Source organism: Canis lupus, chromosome 5, assembly GCF_011100685.1.
Source record: "Canis lupus familiaris isolate Mischka breed German Shepherd chromosome 5, alternate assembly UU_Cfam_GSD_1.0, whole genome shotgun sequence".
In the NCBI taxonomy this organism is placed as follows: Eukaryota; Metazoa; Chordata; class Mammalia; order Carnivora; family Canidae; genus Canis; species Canis lupus.
Genome location: NC_049226.1, coordinates 39,860,439 through 39,876,334, shown reverse-complemented (window position 1 = coordinate 39,876,334; position 15,896 = coordinate 39,860,439). Strand labels below are relative to the sequence as shown.

At 42.3% G+C, this 15,896-nt stretch overlaps 1 protein-coding gene and 1 long non-coding RNA gene across 7 annotated transcripts in view; one reads left to right on the top strand and one right to left on the bottom strand.

Annotated features, from left to right (window-relative positions):
- LOC111095905 overlaps positions 1-6,913 on the bottom strand; it is a 36,513-nt gene extending 29,600 nt beyond the window's left edge. For all 4 annotated transcript variants that reach the window (XR_005359579.1, XR_005359580.1, XR_005359581.1 and 1 more), the window contains exon 1: positions 6,787-6,913. This is a non-coding gene — a long non-coding RNA (uncharacterized LOC111095905). The remainder of the gene's footprint in view (positions 1-6,786) is intronic.
- PIGL (phosphatidylinositol glycan anchor biosynthesis class L) overlaps positions 1-15,896 on the top strand; it is an 85,597-nt gene that overhangs the window by 30,031 nt on the left and 39,670 nt on the right. The gene's annotated exons all lie outside the window — the stretch shown is intronic.

Here is a 15,896-nt window from a genome sequence, read left to right as displayed (position 1 = left end):
CTGCCTTTAGCCCAGGTCATGATCTCTGAGTGCTGGGATCCGACCCCCATGGGGCTTCCTGCTCAGCAGGGAGTCTGCTTTTCTCTTTCTCTCTCCCCCTCCCCACCATGCACTCTCTCTCTCTCAAATAAAATCTTTAAAAAAATTAGAAGAGCAGTACATAGGTGCTATTTTTGTATATTTAAGACGATCTATTGTCTTTATACAGAAAGGACACCTTGCATGGCTACAAAATTACCAAATTGTACTTCCTTTTGCTCTGTGGACATTGTTTCGCTGTTTTCTGGCAGTGAGTATTGTGGAAATGTCTACTATCAACCTGATTTCTTTTCCCCTTATAGACCATTTTCTTCTACCTGGATAACAAGCGATTTTCTTTATCCTTATAGTTCCGGAACTTCACCATGTTATATTTTTTAATTTTTAAAAATATTTTTTTATTTATTCATTTTAGAGAGAGAGGGCATGCACACACAAGTGAGTGGGAGAAGGGGCAGAGGAAGAGAATCCCAAACATGTCTAGCATGGAGCCCAACGTGAGGCTCAACCCCACAACCCCAAGATCATGACCTGAGCCAAAATCAAGAGTCAGATGCTTAACCAACTGAGCTACCCAGGTGCTCCATATCGTGTTGTTTTTGTGTTGAATGTTCTAAATTAAGTTTTCCTAGGGTATAGTAAGTAGGCCTTTTAATCTATAGATTCCATTTTCTCTTTCTGTTCCATTTGCTTTGTCTTTTCTTCAGAAACACTAATTATATGTATGTTGGATCTTCTTTGTTTTCTGTTACTAGCATCTCTGATCTGTATGTCAATGTCCCTTTCAACTTTGAAATTTTGAGGTCTCTTCAACATTTCCATCATATCTCTCACTTTATTTTGGATAGGTGTATATTTATTTTTTCCCTGCCTATTTGCCAAGCTACACTAACTTCCACTTGTTATGTATAAACCTCTTCTTGAAACCCTTAAAACTCTTCTTTAAGCCCTTAAAACTCTTCTTTACTTGCTTTTTTTTTTAAATATCATGCTGCTGGTAATTTGCTGGTAATTCTTTGAGACCCTGGAAGATATTTTGGAATTATATAGGTTTTTCAGCTGCTTTTTGCTTATATTCTTTTCTCCTTCCTTCTTTCTTTCTATTGTTTTTAAAGTTGTCATGCATAGGGGATATCCCCCATTGGTTGTTTTGAGGTTGTTTCCTATGTTTGAATAGGGCCAGTAACTACAGGAGAATAGTTTTGGAGAGGCAGAGGAGGGTTCAGGTATTGAGCTGGGACCATCTGAACCTTCTGCTGACTCTTATTGTCCACAGTAACTCTTTAAACCTTGTCTTTCCTTTACTATGGAGGCACCTGGAGTTTTTCTTATGTATTCTCTTATTCACTTCTTGGTACTCTTCTAGAGCAAGGAGCTTTGATGTAAGCACTAGAAATAATTTATCAATATGATTCTCCTTCCAAGTCTGTTTCTCCCTGACCATTATTATCTCTAGTTCTCATGGTGCTAATCAAAGATCACTGGATGCCTCTAAGGATGGTGAGCTTGATTCTGAGGGATTTTCAAGTCCTATTGAAAGTCCAATGCACAGTATATGCTGGCCTGCTATATGCTCCCTCTTTCTGGGGCCAATTTCACAGTATTATGGCAGGTTATGTTTCATGGTGTGTGGTTTTCTGATACGGTGGTTTTCCTGTTTGTTCGAAGTTGTTGCTATGTAACTTTTCTTTCTGTTTTTGTTGATTTCAACTATAGTTAAAAGAAACAGTTGAGTTTGAGAGAAGAGAGTGAAGTGAGAATGTCATGAGCACCATAACTTAGAAGGCCATATTTCCATTTTAGACAGATTACAACTGGCAGTCAAAGGAAGGATGAATATGAGGAAATTCATCAAGACCAGAGAAGAAAATGAGAGAAGTGCAATATTATGGAAAGAACTCTGGTCCAGGAGTCTTGAAGTGTGGGTTCAGGTTATAGCTCTACTACAAACCAACTGTATCCTTTGTAAATAATTTCCTCTCTCAGAGCTTCTCATTTCTTGTATGTAAAATGACTAAATGAAATGGTCATTTTGCCAAAAGTTGCTGACTAGAGTTCCAAGATTTTCTCCAGGAGAAGAGCAAGATAAGTTTAGATATTACAGAAGAACAATATTCTATAAATGGAGGCTTATGTGCATAATTCAGCAATATGCCAGATATTTTTAAGTGCTTTCCAAAATTTTACTAAGTACTTTACAGTTAATAACACATCTCCAGGGATCCCTGGGTGGCGCAGCGGGTTGGTGCCTGCCTTTGGCCCAGGGCACGATCCTGGAGACCCGGGATGGAATCCCACGTCAGGCTCCCGGTACATGGAGCCTGCTTCTCCCTCTGCCTATGTCTCTGCCTCTCTCTCTCTCTCTCTGTGACTATCATAAATAAATAAAAAAATTAAAAAAAAAAAAAAACACATCTCCAGTAGAATATGTCCATTGTGATAAGCTAAAGACCTCTCATTGGAAAGATGAATAAGGAAACTCAAAAGTAGAGCTTCCTTGGGCAAACTTCTCAGATCTCCTCCCTCTTTGGGAGCTCTGTACTATCATTCAATAAACTTTACTATAGCTCAAAAAACTTTGCAAAATGGACAGCCTGGGTGGCTCAGCGATTTAGCGCCGCCTTCAGCCCAAGGTGTGATCCTGCAGTCCTGGGATCGAGTCCGCATCGGGCTCCCTGCCTGAAGACTGCTTCTCCCTCTGCCTTGTGTCTCTGCCTCTCTCTCTGCGTCTCTCATGAATAAATAAATAAAATCTTAAATAAATAAAATCTTTATTTTTTAAATAAATAAAATCTTAAAGGATTTTTTTTAACTCAAGCTTTTTTTTTTTAAGATTTTATTTATTTATTCATGAGAGATGCAGAGAGAGAGAGAGAGAGAGAGGCAGAGACACAGGCAGAGGGAGAAGCAGGCTCCATGCAGGGAGCCCAACGTGGGACTCGATCCAGGGTCTCCAGGATCATGCCCTGGGCTGAAGGCGGCGCTAAACCGCTGACCCACTGGGGCTGCCCAAATAAAATCTTTAAAAATAAAATAAAATGTTAAAAAAAAACTTTGCAAAAAAAAAAAAAATAGTAGACTTGCCATAATTAACCAAAATAACTTTAGCCAGCTCACCCTTACCTCTACTGTCATAGTCCATTTGGACTGATACAATAAAAATACCATAAACTGGGTGGTTTATAAACAAGGGGACTTTATTTCTTCTAGTTCTGGAGGTTGGAGAGTCCACAGTCAAGGCACCAGCAGATTTAGAATCTGGTGAGGATTAACTTTCTTGTTCATAGATGCTGTCTTCTCATTGTGTCCTCTCATGGCAGACGGGGCAAGGGAGCTCTTTGGGGTCTCTTTTATAAGGGCACCAATCCCTCATGACCTAATCCCCTCCCAAAGGCCCCATCTCCAAACACCATTACATTGGGGGGAATAGGTGTTAGGTGTCAACATACAAATTTTGAGGGAACACAGATATTCAGTCTAGGGATGCCTGGGAGGCTCACCAGTTGGGTGTCTGCCTTTGGCTCAGATCATGATCCCAGGATCCCAGGATAGAGTCCCACATCGGGCTCCCTCCATGGAGCCTGTTTCTCCCTCTGCCTATGTCTCTGGCTCTCTTTCTCTCTCTGTCTCTCATGAATAAATAAATAAAACCTTTTAAAAAATATTCAGTCTATAGCATCTACGAAAATTTTACTAGGAACCAAAAATTTTAATTCTCTGCAATGAAAGTCTTATGGACAAATAATGACCAGAAGAAAGGTTATTAGGTCAGTCTTTTAGATTATTTCCTCATAGCACCAAGTTCCAAGAAATGATTCTTAGTCATTTGTGGGATATTCTAGAGAGCCCTTGGGATAAGAAAAATTGCGGCTGCCTATATGTGTTGCAATCTAAGATGATGTGGTGCTATGTCTGCTAGTTTGGTAAAACTGTCATAGCTAGTTAGACCTAGTTCCTAAGGCTGAGATATAGCTTAAATGGCCATTTCTGTAGTTGAAGGATTTATAGACTTTACTCTTTTCAGATTCTCTTTTTCTCTTTCCTTCTTTCTTTCCTTTATTCTTTCTTTCTTTGAGAGAGAGTGAGCACAAGCTGGAGGTGGATTAAAGGGGGAGGGGCAGAAGGAGAGGCAGACCCCTTGCAGAGTAGGGAGCCCAACATGGGATCAATCCCAGAACCCTGAGGTCATGACCTGAGCTAAAGGCAGATGCTTAACTAGCTGAGCCACCCAGATGCCCCTCTTCTTTCTTTTAATAATACATGCTGCCTTCCCACATAGAGTCCATTGATTTTCAACAATGGATCCAAGACACTGAAACAGGGAAAGAATACTCCTTTTAACAAATGTTTATGGGACAACTGGGTATCTACATGCCAAAAAACAAAGTTGGACTCCTTTCTCATACCTTACACAAAAATTATCTCAAAAAGACATAAGAGCTGGCATACCTCAATGGTGCAGTCAGTTGAGCTACCAATATTTGGTTTTGGCTCAGGTCATGATCTCGTGGTCATGAGATTGAGCCCCATGTCAGACTCCATGCCTAAAATAATTGAAAACAGATATTCAAGCAAAAACTTAGACACAGGAAAAAAGGTATACATGAGTGTTCATAACAGCACAATTCACAGTAGTCCAAAGGTAGAAACATCCCAGTGTCCATCTGCTGGTGAATGGGTAGACAAAATGCAGGATAGCCATACAATGGAGTATTATTCAGCCACAAAAAAGAGTGAAATATTTATTTATGGTACAGCCTGAATGAACCTAGAAAACATTATGCTTGATGGGAAAAAAGCCAGGTACAAAAAGCCACATGATTCTGTTTGTTTTAAATGTCTAGAATTGGCAAATCCATAGAAATAGAAAGCTGATGAGTAGTAACCAGAGGACTGGAAGTAGAGGGAAATGGGGAGCAACTCATAATGGGGTTTATTTTTGAACTGATGAAAATGTTTATTTCTGTGATAGGTGTACAATTCAGTATACTTTTTAAAAATGAATTGTATACTTTAAATGAGTGAATTATATGGTAGGTGACTTACAACTTGATAAAGCTATAATTTTTAAATTTTGCTTAAATTTTATTGTTTAAAGACAGCAAGAAAGCACAAGTAGGTCCGGGAGGAGTGGCAGGGCTAAGGGAGAGGGAGAGAATCTCCAGCAGGCTCCACTCTAGCATGGAGCTTGATTTCATGACCCTGAGATCATGACCTGAGCTGAAATCAATAGTAGGACCCTTAACCGACTGAACCATCAAGGCACCCCTCAAAAAAGGTGTTATTAAAATAGTAGTAGGGGGCAGCCTGGGTGGCTCAGTGGTTTAGTGACACCTTCGGCACAGGGCCTGACCTGACGACCTAGGATCAAGTCCCACGTCGGGTTCCCTGCATGGAGCCTGCCTCTCCCTCTACCTGTGTCTCTGCCTCTCTCCCTGTGTGTGTGTATGTGTGTGTGTGTGTGTCTCATGAATAAATAAATAAAATCTTTTTTAAAAATTAAAAAAAAAAAATAGGGACGCCTGTATGGCTCAGCAGTTGAGCATCTGCCTTTTTTAAAAGATTTTATTTATTTATTCATGAGAGATACTGCGAGAGAGAGGCAGAAACACAGGCAGCGGGAGAAGCAGGCTCCATGCAGGGAGCCTGGCTCAGGGACTCCATCCCGGTCTCCAGCATCAGGCCCTGGACTGAAGGGGGGGCTAAACTGCTGAGCCACTGGGGCTGCCCTAGTGTCTGCCTTTGGCTTAGGGTGTGATCCTGAGGATCTGGGATCAAGTCCCACATAGGGCTCCCTGCAGGGAGCCTGCTTCTCCCTCTGCCTGTGTCTCTACATCTCTGTGTCTCTCACAAATAAATAAATAAAATCTTAAAAAACAAAACAGTAACATATACTCACTATTTTAAAAAAAGTACAAAAATATATCAAGTGAAAGCATCAATGTCTCCCTCCATTCTCTCCTCATCTACTTTTCTCCTCTGAGAAACTATGATCTATTTGATGTGTAAATTTCCATACCTTCAATACTTTACAAAAATATGTTTACATACCAACACAAACATAGTTTGTTTCTTAATATTGCATACTATTCCATACTATTCCTGTATCATAATTTAACTAGTAAAAGTATTCCCCAGCCTTGCTAGAAGAATCATTAACTATCATAAAATAAATGAATCCCTACTGCTGCTCTCTCTGGAGTAATACATAGAATAAGAAGCTTATTCAGTTATATATTAGTGCCTGTAGTATGATTCTGCCTCTTGGGATGTTCATTTTGGGACTCTTACTTAAAACCACTCTTCATTTTTCTGCCCACAGTGTCTTTTTTTTTTTTTTTTAAGATTTTATTTATTTATTTGAGAGAGAGAGAAAGAGCAGGAGCAGTGGGGAGGGGCAGAGAGAGAAGGAGAAGCAGACTCCCCACTAAGCAGGGAGCCCGATGTGGGGCTCAATCCCAGGACCCTGAGATCATGACATGAGAGGAAGGCAGACGGTTAACCTACTGAGCCACCCAGGCATCTCCCCAATAGTGTCTTAATATAATACATGAAGCAGATCAGCTTCTCTAAAAGTTAACTGCCTATCTCTTTGAGATGTCTCTCCTGGAATGCTTTCAAAAGGAATCCTGTGTATGCCACCCAATCTCCATTTTAAGTCACACCAGAAATCCCAAATATACTTGCCAAAACTGATGAAAATCTGTCTGGCTAGTTTCATGTGACAATGTGAACAAACAGACATACTTGGTTTTATATTGTTTCAGGTCATTTGATATAGTACTTCTGAGATAGTCCTTTTAGAAAGAAAAAGGCCTTCCTGAGGAATTAGCCAAGCTGCTGCACAGTTGTGGTATTCTTTATTTTTCCCCTGTGTGAGAGGGGGAAGTGACACTGTATCATTATGACGTAACAGAGAGAATTTGAAGAACACCTAGGAATAAAGAGAACAGTCTAACACAGGAGTAACACTTAGGGAGTACTATTGAATGGTAAGGTAACTGTGGGTTACCTCAGGGGTGCTCTTTAGGCCTTGTTCATATATGGGCTAGAGGATGCAAAAGAGCACGTAGTGAGCAAGTTCTGATTAGAGGTGAGTGGGACAGATGACTTAGGGCTGGCAGCTCCCTCAGATGTCATCAAGATGACTTCACAGATGCTCTAGACTACCCACAGTGGACTTTTAGTCCCTATAAGCTAAGTAGGATCAAGAATAAACAAAGTATTCTTGGGGTGCCTGGTTGGCTCGGTCGGAACAGCGTGCAACTCTTGATCTCAGAGTTGTGAGCTCAAGTCCCATGTTGGATGTAGAGATTATTTAAATAAAAACTTTATTTTTAAAAAAGATTGTATTTATTTATTCATGAGAGACACACAGAGAGAGAGAGAGAGAGAGAGAGAGAGAGAGAGAGGCAGAGACACAGGCAGAGGGAGAAGCAGGCTTCATGCAGGGAGCCTGATGCAGGACTCAATCCCGGGACTCCAGGATCACGCCCTGGGCCAAAGGCAGGCGCTAAACCGCTGAGCCACCCAGGGAGCCTCCTTAAATAAAAACTTAAGAAAAAAGAAAGAGGGCAGCCCCAGGTGACACAACAGTTTGCGCCACCTGCAGCCCGGGGTTTGATCCTGGGGACCCTGGATCGAGTCCCACGTCAGGCTCCCTGCATGGAGCCTGATTCTCCCTCTGCCTGTGCCTCTGCCTCTCTCTCTCCTCTCTCTCTGTGTCTCTATGAATAAATAAATAAAATCTTTAAAAAAAAAAAAAAAGGAACTTAAAAAGAAAGAAAGTATTCAAGTATTCTTAGAATCAGCTGGGCTCAATAAGCCCAGCAAGTAAAGATTTTCTGGGCTTGGGCACCCAAGATTTTGCCCCAGGCAATGAAGAACATCACAGACCCTATACTTTAGAACAGTAAAAGTCCTGACTATCCTGTTGGGAATCATCCCAACCCTGAACAGCTTCTCCTTGGTACTCACCGTGAGGAATGGGAATGGGATCCCAATCATATCCTGAAGAAAAGGAATTAAGCATATTTGGAAAATACACCAAGATAAAGAGAGGCCAGATAGTTTAGTTGTGAACATCTCTTTCTAGAAAAACTCTCAGTGCTGTCTTACGTGACCCTGTTCATCTCTAGGATAAGACCTGAGATCTTCCATTACTTCATTTATAGTGCCAGGTGCTGGGGCAACTGACAGATGTGTGTTAGAAATCATGGCTTTACAGCTACAGATCATGCTGATACTCAGCTCACAGGCCTTTTGTGTTGGCGAAATTGGGAACCTGAAGTGCCTAGTATGGAGACTGACAAGTGGTTTTTGTTTTATTTTGTTTTTTTAATTTATTTGAGAGAGAGAGCAAGGGAACACAAGCAGGGGGAGCTGCAGAGTGAGAGGGAGAAGCAGACTCCCCACTGAGCAGGGAGCCCGATACAGAGCTCAATCCCAGGACCTCAAGATCATGACCTGAGCGGAAAGCCTACACTTAACCATCTGAGCCACTCTGGCCCCTGGCAGGTTTTTTGTTTTTTAAGATTTTATTTATTTATTCATGAGAGACACAGAGAGACATGCAGAGACTAGGCAGAGGGAGAAGCAGGCCCCATGCAGGGAGCCCTATGTGGGACTCAATCTGGGTCCCCGGGATCACGACCTGAGCCAAAGGCAGACCACTGAGCTACCCAGGCATCCCAAGTTTTTTTTTTTTTTTAATTTATGATAGTCACAGAGAGAGAGAGAGAGGCAGAGACACAGACAGAGAGAGAAGCAGGCTCCATGCACCGGGAGCCCGATGTGGGATTTGATCCCGGGTCTCCAGGATCGTGCCCTGGGCCAAAGGCAGGCACCAAACCACTGCGCCACCTAAGGATCCCCCTTTTTTTTTTTTTAAAGGGGGTTGTAGAAACCAAGTTCATGAATCTCTTAGATCTCCGATTTTTTTTTAAATTAGTCTTATTACAGGAGTTCTTTGGCTTCCATCTTAGCTCTTCAGAATGAACCTGAATCTAGGTTCATTCCTAGGGAACCTCGGATCTAGGTTTCCTTGTTGGCTATTAGTCTTTTTTTGACCACCAAGTTCAGAGTCAATATATATCTTCACTAAGAGCCAGCCCTGGGGGTGCAACTCAGGCACTAGAAGGCTTGTGTAAGACCAGCTGTGGTAAAGAGAGTGTCCTGGTCTTTCCCAGTGGAGGCAGGCACTACTCTACACCGGGCCTGTGCTGAGAGCAGGGGCAAGCCTGGTAAGCACAACAGACTCATGCCTCATGTTCCCAGCCTAGTGAGGAGATCAGGACATAGATTTTCATCGTGCCACAGTAAGAGCAGAGATAGAGCACAAGGGGAAGTGCACACGTAGAGCTCAAAAGAGACACTTGGCTACACCTGAAATTTGGGGCAAGTCTTCCTGAAGACAATGGCTGTTCTACGTGACCTGAACTGAGTCATGAGTGAGTAAAAGGCAGGCTGGTGAAGAAGCAGCAGAAGAGCAGATAGAAAACCCCAGAGTATCAGAGGCCCCACCCTGCATGGCGTGACTGCCTGAGGAATGGTAGCCCACGCACAGGCAAGGCGGTTCTGTGAGATGAAGCATTCTCTTCCAAGCCATTTCCTCTCTCTTGCCACTTCCTTTTTCCCTTTTAGTGTAATGTTATCAGCAGCTTGAATAATAATAGCTGGCATATCCCCACTCTGTGTCTGGCACTACTCTATGCTTTAAATTTATTAACCTGTTTAACTCTCAATCCTATTCCTATTTTACAGATGAAGAAACTGAGTGATTAATTCACCATACCAAGGTGCACACAGGGCCACAGGATCTCTCCTTTCCACTTTAGCCTATGCAATATGGCCACTCTCCATCCGAACAGACTAACTAGAGTGGTGGTTTGTAAAATGTCAGGAGGGATCTGCCAGCCAGGTGCAGAAAAATTACCCAGGGCATTTGTTAAAACACAAATATCTAGATGCCATTATAATCTTCTTAGATTTCATGTGGTAGGGGATCAGGAATCTATTTCTTACAAACCTGCCAGGTGATGGAAGCCCAAAGTATGCCATCTCCTTATCCAGCATACAAGGTCATAGGGCCTTAGCTCTGACCTCAATTACTTATTGCGAGACACAGAAGCAACCTACAGTTCTTTCTTGGTCCTTGGGTATGGCTCCTTGGATAGGGACCCTCACCACATCTCAGCTTCCCTCTGCCTAACAGAGAATGAAGTTCCTGTATTTTCACAAAGCACTACCTCTGATGTACTCATTCTCTGCCATCCCCTCCTCCTTCTCACCCTCCAATCCAATGTCTTCCTTTACTTTGGAAATCTATTTTTCAGAGGAAAGACTTGCATCTACAAGGTAAAGCATAGAGGCAACGTCTATCATTGGTCCTGGCTGAGCTGAAGAATATAAATGTCTCTCTCCACTCCTGTTAAGCAACCCCCCACCCCCACGCCCTGAAGAAGCATGTGTAGGGAGCAGGAACAATGTAGGTGACAACGTGGGCATTTTTAACTCCTCAGCTTCCAGTTGGAGCTGCAAAGGCATTCCTTAGAAGCAGAAGTCAGGGCAGAGACTGTCAGATGCCAAGGCCAGAGGCACTCAGAGAGGCAGAAACTTGCAGGAATCCAAGCTCCCAGTGCTCCAAGGAGTCAGAAGGGATAGGATGGGATGAGCCAGAAGATAGGATCCAGGGAATTGATTTCGGGTAGGAGTGCAGGAGAGAGGGGTGTTCTGAGTAGAGCCAAAGCACTTAGCTTGCTCCTCCGGGCCCTGGAGCTATCTTGGTTACAGAGTCAAACAAGGATTTGTTTCAAAGAATGAGTCACTACATCTCAAGGATTCAACCAAGATTATCTTCATAATCCTGCATTTCGTTCATCAGCTTTTACAAAATTACAGAGCTGAATCCATATCCTAATAGAGTTGTCCTCAGCACTAATCTGTACTCTTAAGATTATAATCATATATATATCCATTATACCTCAATTAAAAAAACACATTAAAAATAAAGTAATAGAAACATGTGGGGAAGGTGATTATAATCAGACACCACTCCCACCATCAGTCTCCATCTTCCCCATTCAGCAATTTTTTTTCACTTTTTTTTTTAAGTAGGCTCCACGCCCAGCATGGAGCCCAGTGCCAGGCTTGAACTCATGACCCTGAGATCAAGACCTGAGCTGAGATCAAGAGTCCGACACTCAACTGACTGAGCCACCCAGCAACACCCCTGCCATGCAGCATATTTAATTCCTACACTAGTTGTCAACATCCTTCCCATGTTCTTATTTTGCAGGTGGTTTCCTGGACTGATCCTCTGTGATCCCACAATTCATTTCAAATAATTGAATAGAACCTGAGAGGAATTGTGTGGTATTTTTTTGCATTAGATGGTTATCAGTCACCTAAACAACCAAGGTAGCTACTATCCTTGAAAACTTCAATAGACATAACCTCTCCCTTGGACTCACGTCCAATGTAAACTATTATTTCTCGACCTTTTTGTAACTGGAATATGTTATACATGATTGCCCAATGTAACAATGCACCTTTTTCCTCAAGAATTTCTAAAGTCATAGATTAGATGTCCTATTCCTTCTTTAAAATAAAGTATATTAAAATTAATTGGATTATAAGGCATCCTAGAGAATCCCATGATGTCTCCTGGAGCTAAACTCAGAAATAGAATTAGGAATCTCTTTTCTGTGACAGCCCCAGGTTCTACCTCTTGACTAGCAAGGTGACAGTGGGCAGGCATATCCATGCTCTGATCCTTATTCTTCTCTTAATAAAATACAGATGTTGGATTACATTACATTATCTTTAAGGTCTTTTTTCACAACCAACATTCAGTAATTGGCCACCTGACGCCATTCCCTTTTATCCCATTAGTGAAGATGATTTCACTGCTTTCCTACTGTGAACCTGCTTATCTCTTCCTGTCTCTAGTCCTTAGCCTGAAACAAGTTCTGAATATCAAATTGCTGTTTACGCCATTGCCTCTCCTGTGAAATAAATTCCCAGAATTTGGAAAGGACAGTGCCAGTGATCTGTTTCCTAGATCTGGCTGCCAGGACTCCACCTGGGCATCCGCTATGTACAGCCCCATGATTGACATGTCACCAGTCATCCTGACCTATGCCACACGAGTTACTATACCCATAACATGCATTAGGGGAAATTTTCATTTGCCTCTTTATTTCATTCTTGTCTTGAGTTAAGATTCTCTCATGATAAGAACAAAAAAAAACCAAAAAAACCTCTACTTAACCCTCCCCCATCCCATTCCTACTGCTTTACTTCTCTCTCTTCCTTCATCATCCAGTATTATCTATACTCATCATAATCTCTTATTCATTTCCCAGTGCAGGACAATATGGTTTGCCACCCTCTCTGCTCCCTCAGTCATTGGAACTGCTCTTGGCCTGGATCACTGGTGACTGTCTACTTGTAAAAACCAGGGGAATGCTTTTCAGTCCCAATCTTACTGGGCCTTCTCACAGCTCTGGTCAATGTTGACCACTCTCCCTATGTCTGGAAATTGCTCTGGCTTCTGTAAACAGCACTGCGTCCTAATTGTTCTCCTACCTCCTTCCTTCCTTGGCCACTTTGTGTCAGTCACCTCTAGCCACTCTGTTTCATCTGCCCAGTTCCTAAATGCCAGAGATTTCCTATTTTTTGCACTCTCCCTAAGCCTATGTTCTCAGTGTTTGATATACGTGCTGCACTGGTGAGCAAGGTTACTCACAGAACAATAGTACCCCATGGTACTGGGTTCACATGGAAATCAGGAACAGGTTCTGAGAGCTCATGAGAGGCACCCAAGTTTCAGTTTGCTTGTTTCGTTATTTATCTTTGAAATAAATGTATTTAATTCATTCATTTAAGAATCCACTTTTTTGAGGGGCTTCTAGGTGGTTCAGTCAGTTAAGCGTCTGTCTTTGGCTCAGGTCATGATCTCAAGGTCCTGGAATCAAGCTTTGCATCGGGCTCCCTGCTTAGTGGAGAGTCTGCTTCTCCATCTCCCTCTGTCACTGCCCCCACCACTCATGCTCTCTCTCTCTCTCTCTCTCTTGCTCATTCCCTCTATCTAAAATAAATAAATAAAATCTTAAAAAAAGAAAAGAATCCTTTTTTGAGTGTATGGTATATCTCAAATACTAGGTCATAGAAATTCAAAATGAACAGTCAAGTCCTTGCCCTCAGTCAGTTTATATCTAGTGGAGAAGGCAAACAAACTTACTAATGACATGAGGGCAGCCCACAAAGGGTACTGTGGACTCCAAAGCAGGAGTCAGGAAAGATGCTATAGACTGGCTGCCTATATGATCCTAGTCTTGAAGGAAAGAGAATATTAGCTGCAAGTACTCCATACAGAGTGTGTTCTTCTGTGGAGCTGGTGTACACCATGCCTGGGAGTGGGATACAAAGTCAAGTGACAGAGCTGGGCAAATGCAGACCACAGAGAAGGTTAGGTTAAGATCAAAGAATTTCAGCAATAAAAACTATAAGGAGACTTGAAAAATATTAAACTGGGCAATGACTTGATCTGTTTTGCATTTTAAAAACATTTTTAAAAAATAAAAATAAAAACATTTTTTTAAGATTTTATTTTTAAGTAGTCCTTACACCCAACCCAATGTGGGGCTCAAACCCAAAACCCTGAAATCTAGAGTTACATGCTCCACCAACCCAGTCAGCCTGGCTCCCCAGATTTGCATTTTGGGAAACTCTCTGACAACCTTTCAGTGATGGCTTGGGGGTGGGGGAGTCCAGACTTGGTGCAGTGGGAGCAGTTAACATAATTGAGTGAGAAATATGAGTCAGAAATAAAGCATCAGAAGAGGAGACAGAGAGTAGGAGCTGGTTTCTAGTGCTGTTGTAGAGGTAGCACTTCTAGAACTTGGAGACCAGTTGGCTGTTAAAGAATAAAGGAGAGAGGAAGCCAGAGAGGCTCCCAGATATGTGGACTTAGGTGACTGAGCATATGAATCACCTTCACTAAATGACTCATCTTTCTACCATCCCCATCAGACCAAACCCCTAAAATGTCACTCTGCCTCAAAAGAGGGAAAAGCAATATTTTCTGAAGACCTGAATTTTCCCTTTGTCCTACTACAAAATGGAGCCAGCCATTGGAAACTTAGGGGCACAGGAGTGCCAGAGCTGTGACTAGGGCTTCTAGGTGAGTTGGGAACCAGGGTTCTTGCCAGAAAAACAGTGTCAGGTGTCAAATCTGAAAGCAAGGACAAGGCCAGAAATAGGAAATCAGGAGTGAGGCCAGAAGTGAGGAGGTTGGAACATGGTGTAAGAAATGGGTCAGAACAAGCAGTTCAGATGTGCCGCCAAGAAAAGAGGAGGGCTGGAGTTCTCTTGCAGGCCTCAGCTGGAAAACCTGGCTGCAGAACAGCTGTTCATTGAAGCCCATGTTTAGAAGCTAAATTCTGATACATTTTACACGCCCATTCTGTTGATGTTTAGGACCTCTCTGTAAGACATAAGATTAGGCTTGCTGGCATCAAAGGACTAGATTTATACATATATAGTAAAGAGATCTTTTGCCTAAGAGACCAATGGGACCCACTTAGGATGGTCTCAGGCTCAGCATTCTTTAACATATTCATATAGATTCCTAACCTTTAAATTTTCAGTTACATTTCTGTTTTATTTTACTACACTTCCCAATAGAGGATTTTCTATACATTTTATTGACTTATTCCTCTTACAATCAAGTTTGGTCCCCGTTCCACCTTTTCCCCCTCCAGACTGTCACCTGTGGATCAATAGCATAGGCTAATAGGTCAGTCATCAGATATAGTAGCCAGAGGACAGTGAATGCAGGCTTGAACCAGACTAGTGTTTATTTCCAAAGAGTGCCAATCTAGTGGGTAAGACACTGCAGCAAGATTTTCTAGCTAACAGGGATGCTCAAAGGCAGACAGGTGGCTATGGGGTGATTCTGAGTTGACCTTCTTGTTTGGAATTAGACCATAGCCAACATCTAGGACAGGCAGCTGAGGCAAGTCCTTATTCTTTAACAGCCAACTGGTCTCCAAGTTCTAGAAATGCTACCTCTACAACAGCACTAGAATGGCTTTCATCTGTGCTCTCACCAGACTCTGATGGGGTCCTGACCAAGAGGGCTGGCTCCGTTCTCAGTAGAGAAAAATGTTCAGGCAAATCAAGCACGTGAACCTGGAAAACCACAGGAGTCATTGAGGGAAAGACTGGTACTTGATGTACACACAGATACTTAAGATTCACCTTGGATATCAGGTCCAAAATGTGCCTAGATGTTGGTATTTCTAGTCCTACTTGCTCCTGGAATTGTAGGCAGTCCTACCAAATGGTGCCTGCCTGAGTCCATATTAATGCTGCACATGAGAGGGACTAAGTGTACTTTACGGCTGGGGAGGGAGAGGGTTAGTATAGATTAAGTACAATCGCCTAGAGAACACGGGCTGGTTTTCAACCCCCAAAACTTTAAAGCAGGGGTTGTTAACCTTTGAGTAATGTATGGGTCTTTTTTTCCTCCTAATTTTCTGTTCATGTTTAGCTTACATATAGTATTGGGTCCTCTTTTTTTTTTTTTTTTTTTTTAAGATATATTTATTTATCTTAGAGAGAGCACAAACAGGAGGGGCAGAGGAAGAAGAGAGAAACCCAAGCAATCTCTGCTGAGTGCAGAGCTAGACTCGGGGTTCAGGGCTCGATCTCATGACCCTGAAATTACAATTTGAGCTGAAACCAAGAGTCAGATGCCCAACCAACTGAGCCACACAGGTGCCCCTGTGTCTTCTTTCAAAGAAAAAAACCTTTGAGAATTCTCACATACGTAAACACATGTGCTAAAATCA